Here is a 12,069-nt window from a genome sequence, read left to right as displayed (position 1 = left end):
ACCAAATCAATCAGTAATGCCTGAGATACACGAGGCCGGTTTTTAAGAAAAGATTAATGAGCTAGTAAGCACCGTGCATACGGATTCTTTTTTACAGAACTGAATTTAACAGCAGGCTACAGCATTAGCTAGCCACCTTAGCTTAGGTTATTATTGCATCCCCGTGGGAGCTCGAAGCCAGGGTGCAGTCGGAAGTTTACCACCGTACCGCTGCCGCCAGACGTAGTGGAAACCCTCCGGCACCTCGTGAAATCGAGTACTGGCGAGAGGAGGCCCGTAACTTGATATTGGAGGAGTGGGCAGAGTGGCTAGAGGAGCCCAGTGCTGGGCACCGAACAGTCGCCGCCCTGCAGCCTTGCCTGCGACAATGGGTGGAGAGGAGCAGTGGTTCGCTCACATACCGCATGGTGCAGGTATTGACCGGACATGGCTGCTTCGGTAAATACCTGCACGACATCGGTCGTGAGACAGCTGCTGCTTGTCACCACTGTGACTGCACCGAAGACACGGCGCAACACACTCTGGAAGAGTGCCAGGCTTGGACAGCGCACAGAACAACACTGTGCGCCACTATCGGATTTGACCTAACGCTGCCGGCTGTGGTTAGGGCCATGATCAGTAGTGAAGCAGGCTGGGACGCATTTAAAAACTTCTGTGAAGAAGTGATTAATGCCAAAGAGGCGGCTGAAAGGGAACGGGAAAACGATCCTCTCTCAGATCCCATCCGCCGCCGAAGAGCTGGTCGGAGACGGCGTGCTTTTGCTAACCGTCTCTGACACTAGTCAACGCTAGTCATATAGTTAAGATTCTACAGAGTACCAGTGGATAGGCCATTTACACCTTTCCGCTGGTCTCAACTGTTTTTGTAAATATGTAGATAGATTTTTGCACAAATGTACATTCTTGTATACAATTAGTAGTAAGTTAATGTACATAAGCGTGTAAATTTATCTCTGAGTGGTCGGTGGCGGATCAGCAAGCCGCCACTGTTAAAAGAAGGATGTGGTAAAGACGGAGTCTGCATACTTAAGCGGACTACATGAGCATTGGTTGGATAGGTCGGGATAAGGCTCAGCTACACCGGCTCCTGCCTCTGCTCAATAAGACGGAGATTGGTGGATTTTTAGTGGGTAGGCCCCTCCCTTCTGGAGGGGAGAGCCCCACATAACCCGTCGCCTTACCACAGCGGCGGGTATGCAACTCAATGCATTTTTACCACCTAAAATAAAAAAAATAAAAAAAAAGGTTATTATTGCATTATTGTGAGATAAAAATAGTGTAATCATTATTATAATTCATGTCGAGACGTTACTAATGCAGTGTAATATCACAATTGTATTCACGTTCCCTTGGGGCATTATTCAAAGTTCGAGTCATTTATTTTGTATGTATGTATAATTAAAACGAAACTCTCGTCTGTAAATATTACACTTGTGGTTTCACTCTCACTCACCTCGTCACGCTGGTGTTATTATCGAAGCTTAAAATTCGATTTAAATTCAAGTGCATATTTAACTTAGTTATTGGCAGAAACTCAATTTTATATTATTACGATCAAGCACAGACTTAATTTATTCTCATACCTACTTGAAACACTTTTCATAATACCAACTTTTTTTTATGCATAACAAGGCCGGTATTTGACCACAATCGCACCTGATGTTAAGTGGGATGCAACTTCAACCATTTTGGTTTGCATTTTTCATATTTCGTGTTTCAGATGTCTTCAGTCTCTCTCTATACCTTTTGCTCTACGAAAAAACCTGGAAATTTTCCTTTCACACGACGAATTCACCCTACCATTACTTTCTATGCATATTGAATTCTTCCTAAGCGTATTTCTCTCTTGACGTTGACGTCTACGACGTGAGCTGTTGGAAGTTAAAGTAAAGCTAGACTTGGACACGTACACAGCTAACGTCTCTTTTGTTGTGGAATATGGATGCAAATACACTATCTGATGGGAAAATTTTCAGGTAAAAGAGAGTTTTGACGCGTTGACAGGTGGCTGAAAAGGAACCGGTACGATGCTATAAACTATCGGTAGGTAACTTTGTAACCAAATTATCAAATAATTGGGAGAATTGACCGCAACCTGAACTAGTCGTTTGCAATTCCAGATTATGTGGCAGCGGATTAGAATCATAATACCTATAGATTTAATAGCCAGTTACGACAATTTTTGTTGGTGGTACAAAGTTCGCCGGGACATAAATAAAGTATCACAATTTGATATAATCTGTACTGCTTAGAGTTAATGATGATTGTAATTTTCATGGTGCATAAAATTCTTTTCGGCTCATTGACTAATTATTTTTAATTAACCGACTTCAAAGGAGTTCTGTTTTATCTTTCAATCAAAATGATAATTTCTAAGACCAAACAATTTTCTCATATCCTTCTAGTTAAATGCATGACCTAGATATTTAAAAGCCCCGCTTATTATAAGTCGACATTATAATTTATACAAAGATAAATCTGTCAACGATGCAACGTTGTAAAAAAATAAAACGTGTAATCGTATTTTCCATGTCATAGTTATTACGTAATTTCTAGTTACATAATGAATAAGTCATTTACTATAACTGAATATACTGTGATAAAATCATAATTAAAAAAAAAAATTGAATTTGTGTAAAATAATTTCGTTCATAGTCAAAAACTTTCAATTACAGTTAATCATTGTGCAATATCTATTGTGTGTTGACCCAAATAAATCAGTAATCGAGTTGTCAGCCAAGTGATATTTTACCTACACTTTGCAAAATATTTTTCAACATAGCAATTATCAAAATATAAGTATTGCGTTTTCAATGGTCTAAATTACATTATTATTTCGTTACATAAATATTTTAATTAATTACTTAAATTACTTAATTATTAAAAAAAATCTAAATATTGTTTTACTTCAACGTTAAATTTAATTAATAATCCTAATTAATGTGTTTTTAAAGATCCATATTTAGAAATGCGATCTTGGTGGTCTTAAAAGTCTACAAATATGACACTGATTCGAAGTATTTACTTGCATACCAAATACAATTATTGTTTAAAATGTAAAGATCTTAATTACAGCGAAGTATTGTGTCGATACGCTAGAAAATACCTACATGTCATCATATCGTGTGTGATGCTAAATCACGTTTTGCTGATTTGCAATAAGTCGTATGCGTTGAGTGCAATGACATGACTGAGTAACAAAGTTATTGACCTACTTTTAGAAAATCAAATATTTTATAATGAGAATTGTAACATCGAAGTAGTTAAATCCTAAATTTATACTTAAATAAATCCTAAACAAATAAAATCTAACAAAATGAAACTGTAAAATATCACTGGTATAAAAAAATTACATATTATTCATAAATGCCAAAACTTTTAAAAAGGCTAAAAAAATAACTTCACCAAATAAAATATTATACAAATTATTATTTAATATTATTCAGTATTTTCATATTCAGTAGCAATATGTTATCAATAAAATTTACTAAATAAGTCGTCAACAAACGTTATTATAAATGTCAAAATATTTAAAATTGTATTATTTACGTTACTTCAATAAAAATATCGAACTTATTTCTATAAAATCTTACACGCATTGCAATAATTGTAAATTAAGTTTAAATTGGGACATTCAATATTTCCATAAAAAATATTCTCACAAAAGTACATAAAGTATTCTTTGTATCCAAATTAGTTACCAAATTAGAAAAAAAAAATAATAATTCATATTTGAAATTAAACCAATCAAAAATTAAATTAATCTCCTAAATTTAAATAATAAATGACAAAAAAACATTTTACCGTAGAATGATGACCTAATTTTTTAAGAGGACAAGAGGACTTTTCTTCATGGGGCACATGGGGACTCAGAATACCTAATAATGCACGGGGACTCATCATGATGTAGGGTTCTCCCGGCTGCAACCACTTCCGACTCGAACACTCCCGGCACCCTGCTAACTGCTGTCAACCTCATCTGGCTCCATCATCGCCCGGCACCCAGCACTCTGTTGTTACCACATCTGACTCCATCATCGCCCGGCGCCCAGCTCATTCAGTTCTTTATCACCTCGGTCCGTTGTCTTCTAACATTTTCATCAGGATCAGGAAATTCTTGATTTTTGGCACTTGATATTTCTATTTCACGTTCATGTTCGATATTTTTATTGAATTTTGATTTAAGTCTAATTTTTAGTCCATATTTTGTTTGTTCACTTTTTACTACATTTTTAAATTATTTTATTTAAATTTATTTCACTTTTATATTGTTCCAAACCATCTGCTCAGCGCTGCGTGAGCAGCACTGGCAGGGTCGCCATGCAACGTTGGGCGTTGGGATGATTAAATAAGTAGACTGACTGCGTATTAAGAGCTCATTTATTAATAGTGTATAACCTTATATACTATGTAAGGGATGTGAGTGTGTGCGTGCGTGACGCGCATACTACAACGAACTTAGACAACTAATGGATACGAACCTTACTATTGACAGATTCGATGGTAATACCTAACATGTTTTTGCATGTTATATGATTATGATACGTACTAGGGAAACAGGTGGCCCGTTATCGCGTAAGGAAAAAATATTAGCCAAGCACGAGTCGGTCATGAAAGGTTTTAGTCCAGTCAAATTAGCATGAACCCTGCAATAATTCGCATACAGCTGAATATTGGTACGAATGTTCGGAGCACCATTATGAATTAACTGTGAAAAGTCCCCATCGATCCGACATGTGCTAAAAAAAATTCAAGGTCAAACTTAAAAAGGGTTCATGTCTAATTTGACTGGACTATTTCCGTTTCGTAAATATAACAGAAGGAACAACGCCAACAAATACGTTGTACGTCTTGGTAGTACCCACATTATTTCGTTATCAGAAGATTTTTGAAATAATATGAAGGTTTTATTTATTTAGAAGCTGCTTATCTTTAAAATCCTTTGCATTTGTAGTCTTTTTAGGGCCGTTTCAGGAATTGCTTCAAACAAATTATTTAACACTTTTTTCATTTATACATAATATCCGTACCGCGCGGGAATAACTTGACATCTCGACCTGCACTTTTTTTTTTTTATTAGCTTAAGCGCTTCCTCTACCTTATACCCTACTGGTATAAAAAACTCAACTCGAAATACCTAAAAATACTTGAAATACAGCTCTTGTTCATAAGTAAATATCTCTAATTTAGGCAATAAATATTTGACATAACGATATATCCGATTAATATTATTCTTACAAACATTTATATTTCGATTTATCAATGTATGTCAGAACATGTATTTATTAATATCTCGACTTATACATTTATGGATTTTCGTTTTTAATTTGACAAAAACAGTTATCAAGTTATGATCCCCTCTGAGTACTAAACACATCCATGATATGTGCAGTTGTCTTGTTATGCACGCAGTCAAGGGTTTGGATATTTGGAGTTATCCAGCTATTACCTTCGTATAATCATATTTTTATATGTTAAAATAAGCAGTTGTTAAAATATAACATTGTCAGGATTTCGAGCGTCTTCAAATATTTTTTACTTACCAACCCCTGAAAATATTTTTTTAATATATTTAGGCGTTAATTATTACTTTTATTACTATTTTCAATAGTTTAAAACTAAATTAACGTTTAAATAGCAAGTTGAAAGAAGAAGGATAAGTTTAGTCAATAGGTAGGTACTAATGTTTTTTCATAACAGACTAATATTTCGTTTGACAACAGAATTTAAGTAAAAAATCTAATAATAAACTTTTAGGTCAATTTTAAGTTCCGGATAATTTTATTTTTATAGTCTATTTGACTTCAATGACATTATTTAGGAATAATGATGAGGTAAAAGTAAGTAGGGTCGATACGCCAGATCTCGTCCATTTAGTGAGTTGGTAGATTTGAGGAATAAAAATAATATACAATTTTTCGTTACATTTTGAACGAAAAATTGTTGTCATTATGCTCCCTTTAGTCTTTATAAGTATAGTATTAAACTTGCTCTCAAGTTCAAGACCGAACGCGATGGAGGACTGTTGTGGACGCCCTCTGCCCCATCTAGGGGACATAGGACCATAAGTCAAAGTAAGTCATTAAACTTGCTCTAAACCCAAAAAAATTTAATATTATATTTGTAATATTAATAAAATATAGAAAAAATGCATTCAAAATCACTAATAATTAATAACAGCATGGAAATAAAAAATATAAATAAAATCTTACTAATTGGTATTCAAAATATTTAGGTATCACACTTAATAATTATAAACAGACATATATTTTAGTTTATTTCATTTTTTGAAATTTCAATAGTATGGCTCAATTTGCAATATGGTATCCTCTCTAGGCACAGTTTGCTTTTTAATATTATTTACGTCTGTATTTAGAAAATAGTCGTGATAATGTGGACGCAAATTGGCTATCACAAGGGTAAGCTAGCGTCCAGGAAAAGGCCTTAGTACTGAAAAAATCTTTGTGTTCGATACGTCATGTAAATAACGTTTTACATGATATAAAACATGCATTGTTTTGTATATTTTAATATCTTAGACCCAGTTAGACCAGACCGCAATCACTTCTGACGCAAAGTGGAAATTGCATTGAAGTAAATGCGCATCCACCTTATTTTAAGTGTCATTTAATAAAGTACAATCACCGATATCATTATCCGTATTGTATGGTTCATGGTTAAGGCTTATAGACTGCGGTAAATCCCAATCTAGACCTAAATATATTAAAAACTTACCTTGAAACGCGCACCTGCTCATGTGGGATTTATTTTTGGCAAAAACGGTAGCATGCTATAAGATTTTTTTAATGTGGGTTTACGTGTCATACATTCAGGAAATCATAGCAATAGCTTTCGTTCTAGAGTGATCCGTCATTTGGACGTGACTGGACGGTGGACGCGAAAGGGCGTGTCGACCTTACGCAAAAATGTATCCAGCTAATTTTAATTATTTTAAGCTTAATCGTAAGCTTAAAATAATTAAAATTAATTGTGCTTGTTATGAAGCATGGCTTTTGTTCTTTTATTTGTCTTTTTTTTTAATTTTAAGTAAACGTACAATTATCTGATCAAAAGCGATCATATTCTGCGGTTATATTTGATTTTTCTAATAAATTTGCTACTATTTCATTGCAAAAGTGATAAAAATATGTTCTATTTTTATGTTTTGTTTTTTTACTTAAACTTCATTCAAAAAAATTAACTTAAATCCAATTTTTACACCTTAAATATTTGTTTTTCTTTGGTGAATAACTTGACAAGTCGTCGGTACACAACTTGACAAGTCTTTTTTTTAATAGATTAAGAAGATAATTTAATCAAATTCTTACGCCAATCGAAAGATATGCATCAAATTAGCTTATTTCAATCATAAAAATATCAATTATCATTCATTCCGATTTACCAGGGAACTCTAAACTTTAAAATCGCTCCCCTGAAAAGTACGCAAAAATGACATGTCAAGTTATTCCCGCGCGGTACGGATATTAGATAGGTACCTAGGTATTTCTTTTTTCATTTATGTAGGTAGGTGTTAAACTTTTTAGGTCTCTTATTTCAGAAACTGTTTTTAACAAATTATTTAGTAGGTACCTTTTTCTTTATGTCATGTATTTCTTTTCCATTTATTGTACTTACTTAAATTATGACTATTTTAGTGGGTATCAAAATAGCCATTAACTTTTACGCAACTTAAGAATGGTAAATGGTTTCAGATTACAAGTGATTGCAGGCTAATTAATTGAATGCAATTAAATGCGCCATAAAGTCAATCATTCGAAACTTCCAGTTCCAGATGAAAGATCGTTTCGTAATTTGTTTGTGAGAGGATGTGTATGAATTCTTAACAAAATGCATTGTTGTCTATATTTTGCTGTAAGTAACAATAGCTTTAAAATAAACGTAGTATAGACAACTACTTTCAACCCTAAGGCTGAGTTGCACCATCTTATTTTAACTTTAACAAACGTCGTCTTTAATAAACGTCAGAAATCTGTCAAACTCCATACAAAAATCACCGGTTATTGTTTTAGTTACGGTCAAAGTAAGTTGGTACAACCCAGCCTTAGCTGCGGCATAGTATGTTCTTGTAATATTTTACAGCAAAAATGTAATTTGATGTGCTATTACTATAAATAAAATGTATTGTTGATACATTTTTTGTGCAGGTAATTCTTTTGGTGTTTACAAAACCGTCGGATCCAAAAAAGTCTGATGATGCTCTTGGTTTGTATATTTAGTAACAAAATAAAGTTACAACCTATATTTTGGTTTAATTTAAACGTAATATTTTTAAGACATCGACTTGCTAATTTAAGGCTGAGTTGCACCACGAAACAGTGATCATAACTATAACGATAACCGGTGATTTTTGTATAGAGTTTGACAGATTTTTGACGTTTGTCAAAGTTAAACTAAGATGGTGCAACTCAGCTTATGAGTACACTAGCCGTACTAAACGTCACTTTATAGTATTGTTCAACGTAGAATTTTTTGTGGGGACAAGTCTTTGACTGTAAACTAAGTATCTTTACCAAGATTTTAAAAAGCCGTTTGCGTAAGAGATCCTTTCAAGTGAAGGACAATCGCAAGGTGCTCAGCATTGAGGCCGCACACAATGGCTCTCTGCTCGAGTAAACCTAGACCGCTTGTTGAAGTAGACTGGTTTTACGTATTACTTATGCTTCAACCACACCAACGCGTGCAGATCGCCATCGCCGGCGCGATCACGGCGCGATAAAATGCCAATGACAGGTCGCGTGAACTGTCATAGGTCGCGCGACCTGTCATTCGTCTTTGATCGCGCCGGCGACGGCGATGTGCACACGTTGGTGTCGTTGAAGCTTTAGGCATATAAAAATAAACACTGTGGCACATTATCTAGTTGTGATGGGGACTATTCTAAGCCGGGTCTCCAGCGCGTGTTTTGCTCTAGACAATCAACAAAAACATCTCAACATTCAACAAACTTGCCTACAAAAATGTTGAATGTTGTCAACTTTGTTGAAAAACACTCACTGAAGACCCGGATTTACAACACAATGTCTGTCTTTGTCCTGTTATGTACATTTTAATTACTTCTTCGCTTTAAGGCATATAAAAATCACCAAAAATGTTTATCTACAGATGTTGTATTGAAATACATTTATAAGTTTAAAGTAAATATTATTTTTTTATTTCAGCTAAGTCGTTACTTCAATTTAAAGATTTGGTGCCAACAAGTTCCTCGGAGTCTGAAGAAAGTAGAGGTGCAGTAATTATGTTTTTTATTTTCTATCCAAAATGTTCCCATCCCTAATAATGTTTATTTTGAATTACTTTATTATTAGTTTACTTTTGAAAATGTTCCTAATAATATGCTAAATATTTAAATTTATTTTTCATAGAAATGAAGAATTACTTAAAATACGTTGGTAAGTGGATAGTATTACTGTTTTAACAAACTACTAAACAATAGTCATTGCAATTATTTCGGCAGCTTCGATCAACATTTAAAACATAAACCTGATGTTAAATATGTTTTTATCTTTTTAGCGGAGTTACAGAAAAAGTACTACGTTAAAAAGTTCAGTAAGTATCATAACAATACAAATCAAACAAACAATGAACAATGTTTTATTTTATTTTTTTGTTTTCTTTACAGAGGAAGATATGAGTCAAGAAGGTATAAGAATTTACAATTTTTTTTATTAGCTTATTAATTTTCAATCATCATCCCCTTTATACTAATTTAAATAAACTTTTATTAAAGCCGAGTTGCACCATCTTACTTTAACCGCAACTGTAACAATAACTGGTGTTTATTATAAGGAGTTTGACAGACTTTTGACGTTTGTTAAAGTTAAAATAAGATGGTGCAACTCAGTCTAAGCTTTAGGTTATTGATTGCATAAATTTAATGTTTATCGTTTCTGTTTCTTTCACAGAAAAAGATGAAGTTAAATTCTTTCAAGATCTCTACAAAAAGATTAGATTGATGAACGCACGGTACGTAAAGCTTGTAATACTGTATTTTTTCCTCGTTAAGGACTTACTAACCTAGTTTATCTTTGCAGTAATAGGAGACACAACCCTGCAAAACTTAGAAGAAGCCTGAGTTAAAAATAAATGTACTGGGTATCTCCGCAATTAGTCTGGTTGTTATTTTTTTACTAACCTAACACTTTAAGTCATCATCAAAATTGCTTCAGTATTTTATGTATGAAAAAGTGAGAAACAAATCTTACTAATATTATAAATGCGAAAGTTTGTATGGATGTTTGGATGTTAACATGTTTGTTACTATTTCACGCAAAAACTAATGAATGGATTTTGATGAAACTTTACAATATTATTATTGTTTATAACATAGAATAACATATAGGCTATACTTTATGACGATCTGTGACAAACTAAATTTCACGCGGGTGAAGCCGCGGGCAAAAACTAGTAAAATTTAAAGTAGAGTTACTAACGGAGAGGGGCTGGTAAGGTAAGCTATATTTGGGACGTGTATTATAAGTGCCCTGAATAACTATTTTTAAATTTTTATCGTAATTTAGGTGTAAGATTCCAGTCGATAGAAATAACAAATGATTACGCTGAAAACTACCAGTAATAGAGGATATTAAAATCTCACCTATTATCATACTTCCAAATTATAATGGTCTTAAATAATAATTATTTAAGCCAATCAAGTTATTAAGCTAATAATAACGCGGTACCAAGACTATTAAGTCGGCAATCTCCCATTGTGAAGCGTTGGAACCTCGCCAGCTACGTCAGGAGTGCAACGGACTTAGCGCTGGGGGAACAGCCAGTTAAAATTTAATTTTTAGCGAAGGTACTAACCTAAATTAATATTTTTAAGACCACAGTATGGGTACAGCGTGAGAAGCACATGCCTGGTCTGGTTATCTGGTTACTAAGCTAATTCTGATCCTCATAGAAAATTACGTAAAAATTTATAATGACAGACGTTCGGGACAAACATAGTCGCGTTAACTAATAAAAATAATTTTATCCATGATACCAAATAAATCACCTTTTTCAATCTTTTTGTCACGACAATTCGAGGTAAAAATGCTGAAATGCTGAAATATGAATGTAAAGCTGCACTTAAAGATATATTTAGGCTGGTATAAATACAGAATTTTGGTTGCGTGTTTTAGAATACGAGCTCTATGCACCATCTGTTTTGAAAATAACTGTATTTGCAAACCAGTGGTTTGCCCTTATCGTGGCATAGATAGGAAAGTCAAACAACTGACAACCAGAAAGCATTTCTTTCGATGCAATATCAATCTGACCTTTCTGTATTAATTGGTCTTTAATGCGGTTAGCGTGATTTCGGCGTTAGTTTTAAACCTAGTTGTTTCATTAGCATTCGCCACCAACGCGCGTTGCGGCACTAGAACGCAATCTTACACCGAACCGCTTCTGGAATGGAATGGAACTTCTGGAATTGGAGTAATAAGCGTTTCTAATGGAATGGTACTTTCAAATTACTGAAATTTCATGTAGCATTACCTGTTTTAACTTCTACATAGTCAAGTAACCGCATTGTAGTTGGTAGCAAAATTTTATTGTTTTCTAATAGGTTTCGTTATGATTTTAGTTAAAATACCAGGTACGATTTTTGCTTCGATAATTGTATTAGACTAGAAAGGCTAGCACATAATGTTGTATTGTTTATGGGCACAAACATGTCTTAGGTCAATAAAAATTGATTCAATCTTTGAAAATAGCGTAAATATGTATGCGGAATTATTATATCTGTAAGTTTTCTTATGAATAATTTTGTAACAACATCTTTTTTCATCACATTGTTATTGGATATCCATTGAGCTCTCCGAAATTAATATTACAAGTTCTATGAAGCAAGAAACAGAGTAAAATTCCTAAAATTAATTCTGGTGTTCCAAAATACCACTTTTCTCGTCGTCAACGCCAATAACTGTCACTTCTGGTACGTGTCTCGGTTTGTAAGCACTACAAAAAGATGAAACAGGCTTTTAGTGTTTTCAAAGGAAATATTTTATTTGCCTGCAAGTGTTTTTCTCTTTCAAAGCTTACCTTTGCTTGTGATTGCTA

At 33.7% G+C, this 12,069-nt stretch overlaps 1 protein-coding gene and 1 long non-coding RNA gene across 3 annotated transcripts in view; one reads left to right on the top strand and one right to left on the bottom strand.

Annotated features, from left to right (window-relative positions):
* Window positions 1-12,069, bottom strand: part of LOC135087598 (dual specificity calcium/calmodulin-dependent 3',5'-cyclic nucleotide phosphodiesterase 1) — a 276,250-nt gene that overhangs the window by 93,118 nt on the left and 171,063 nt on the right. The window lies entirely within an intron of this gene.
* Window positions 7,754-9,410, top strand: LOC135087623 (uncharacterized). The gene is made up of 4 exons (XR_010260892.1): window positions 7,754-7,872; window positions 8,166-8,223; window positions 9,180-9,245; window positions 9,384-9,410. It is a non-coding gene; the product is annotated as an uncharacterized LOC135087623 (long non-coding RNA).

This window comes from Ostrinia nubilalis, chromosome 3 (assembly GCF_963855985.1).
Source record: "Ostrinia nubilalis chromosome 3, ilOstNubi1.1, whole genome shotgun sequence".
NCBI classification, from domain to species: Eukaryota; Metazoa; Arthropoda; class Insecta; order Lepidoptera; family Crambidae; genus Ostrinia; species Ostrinia nubilalis.
The sequence above is the reverse complement of the archived record's forward strand: the minus strand, read 5'-3'. Positions and strand labels throughout refer to the sequence as shown.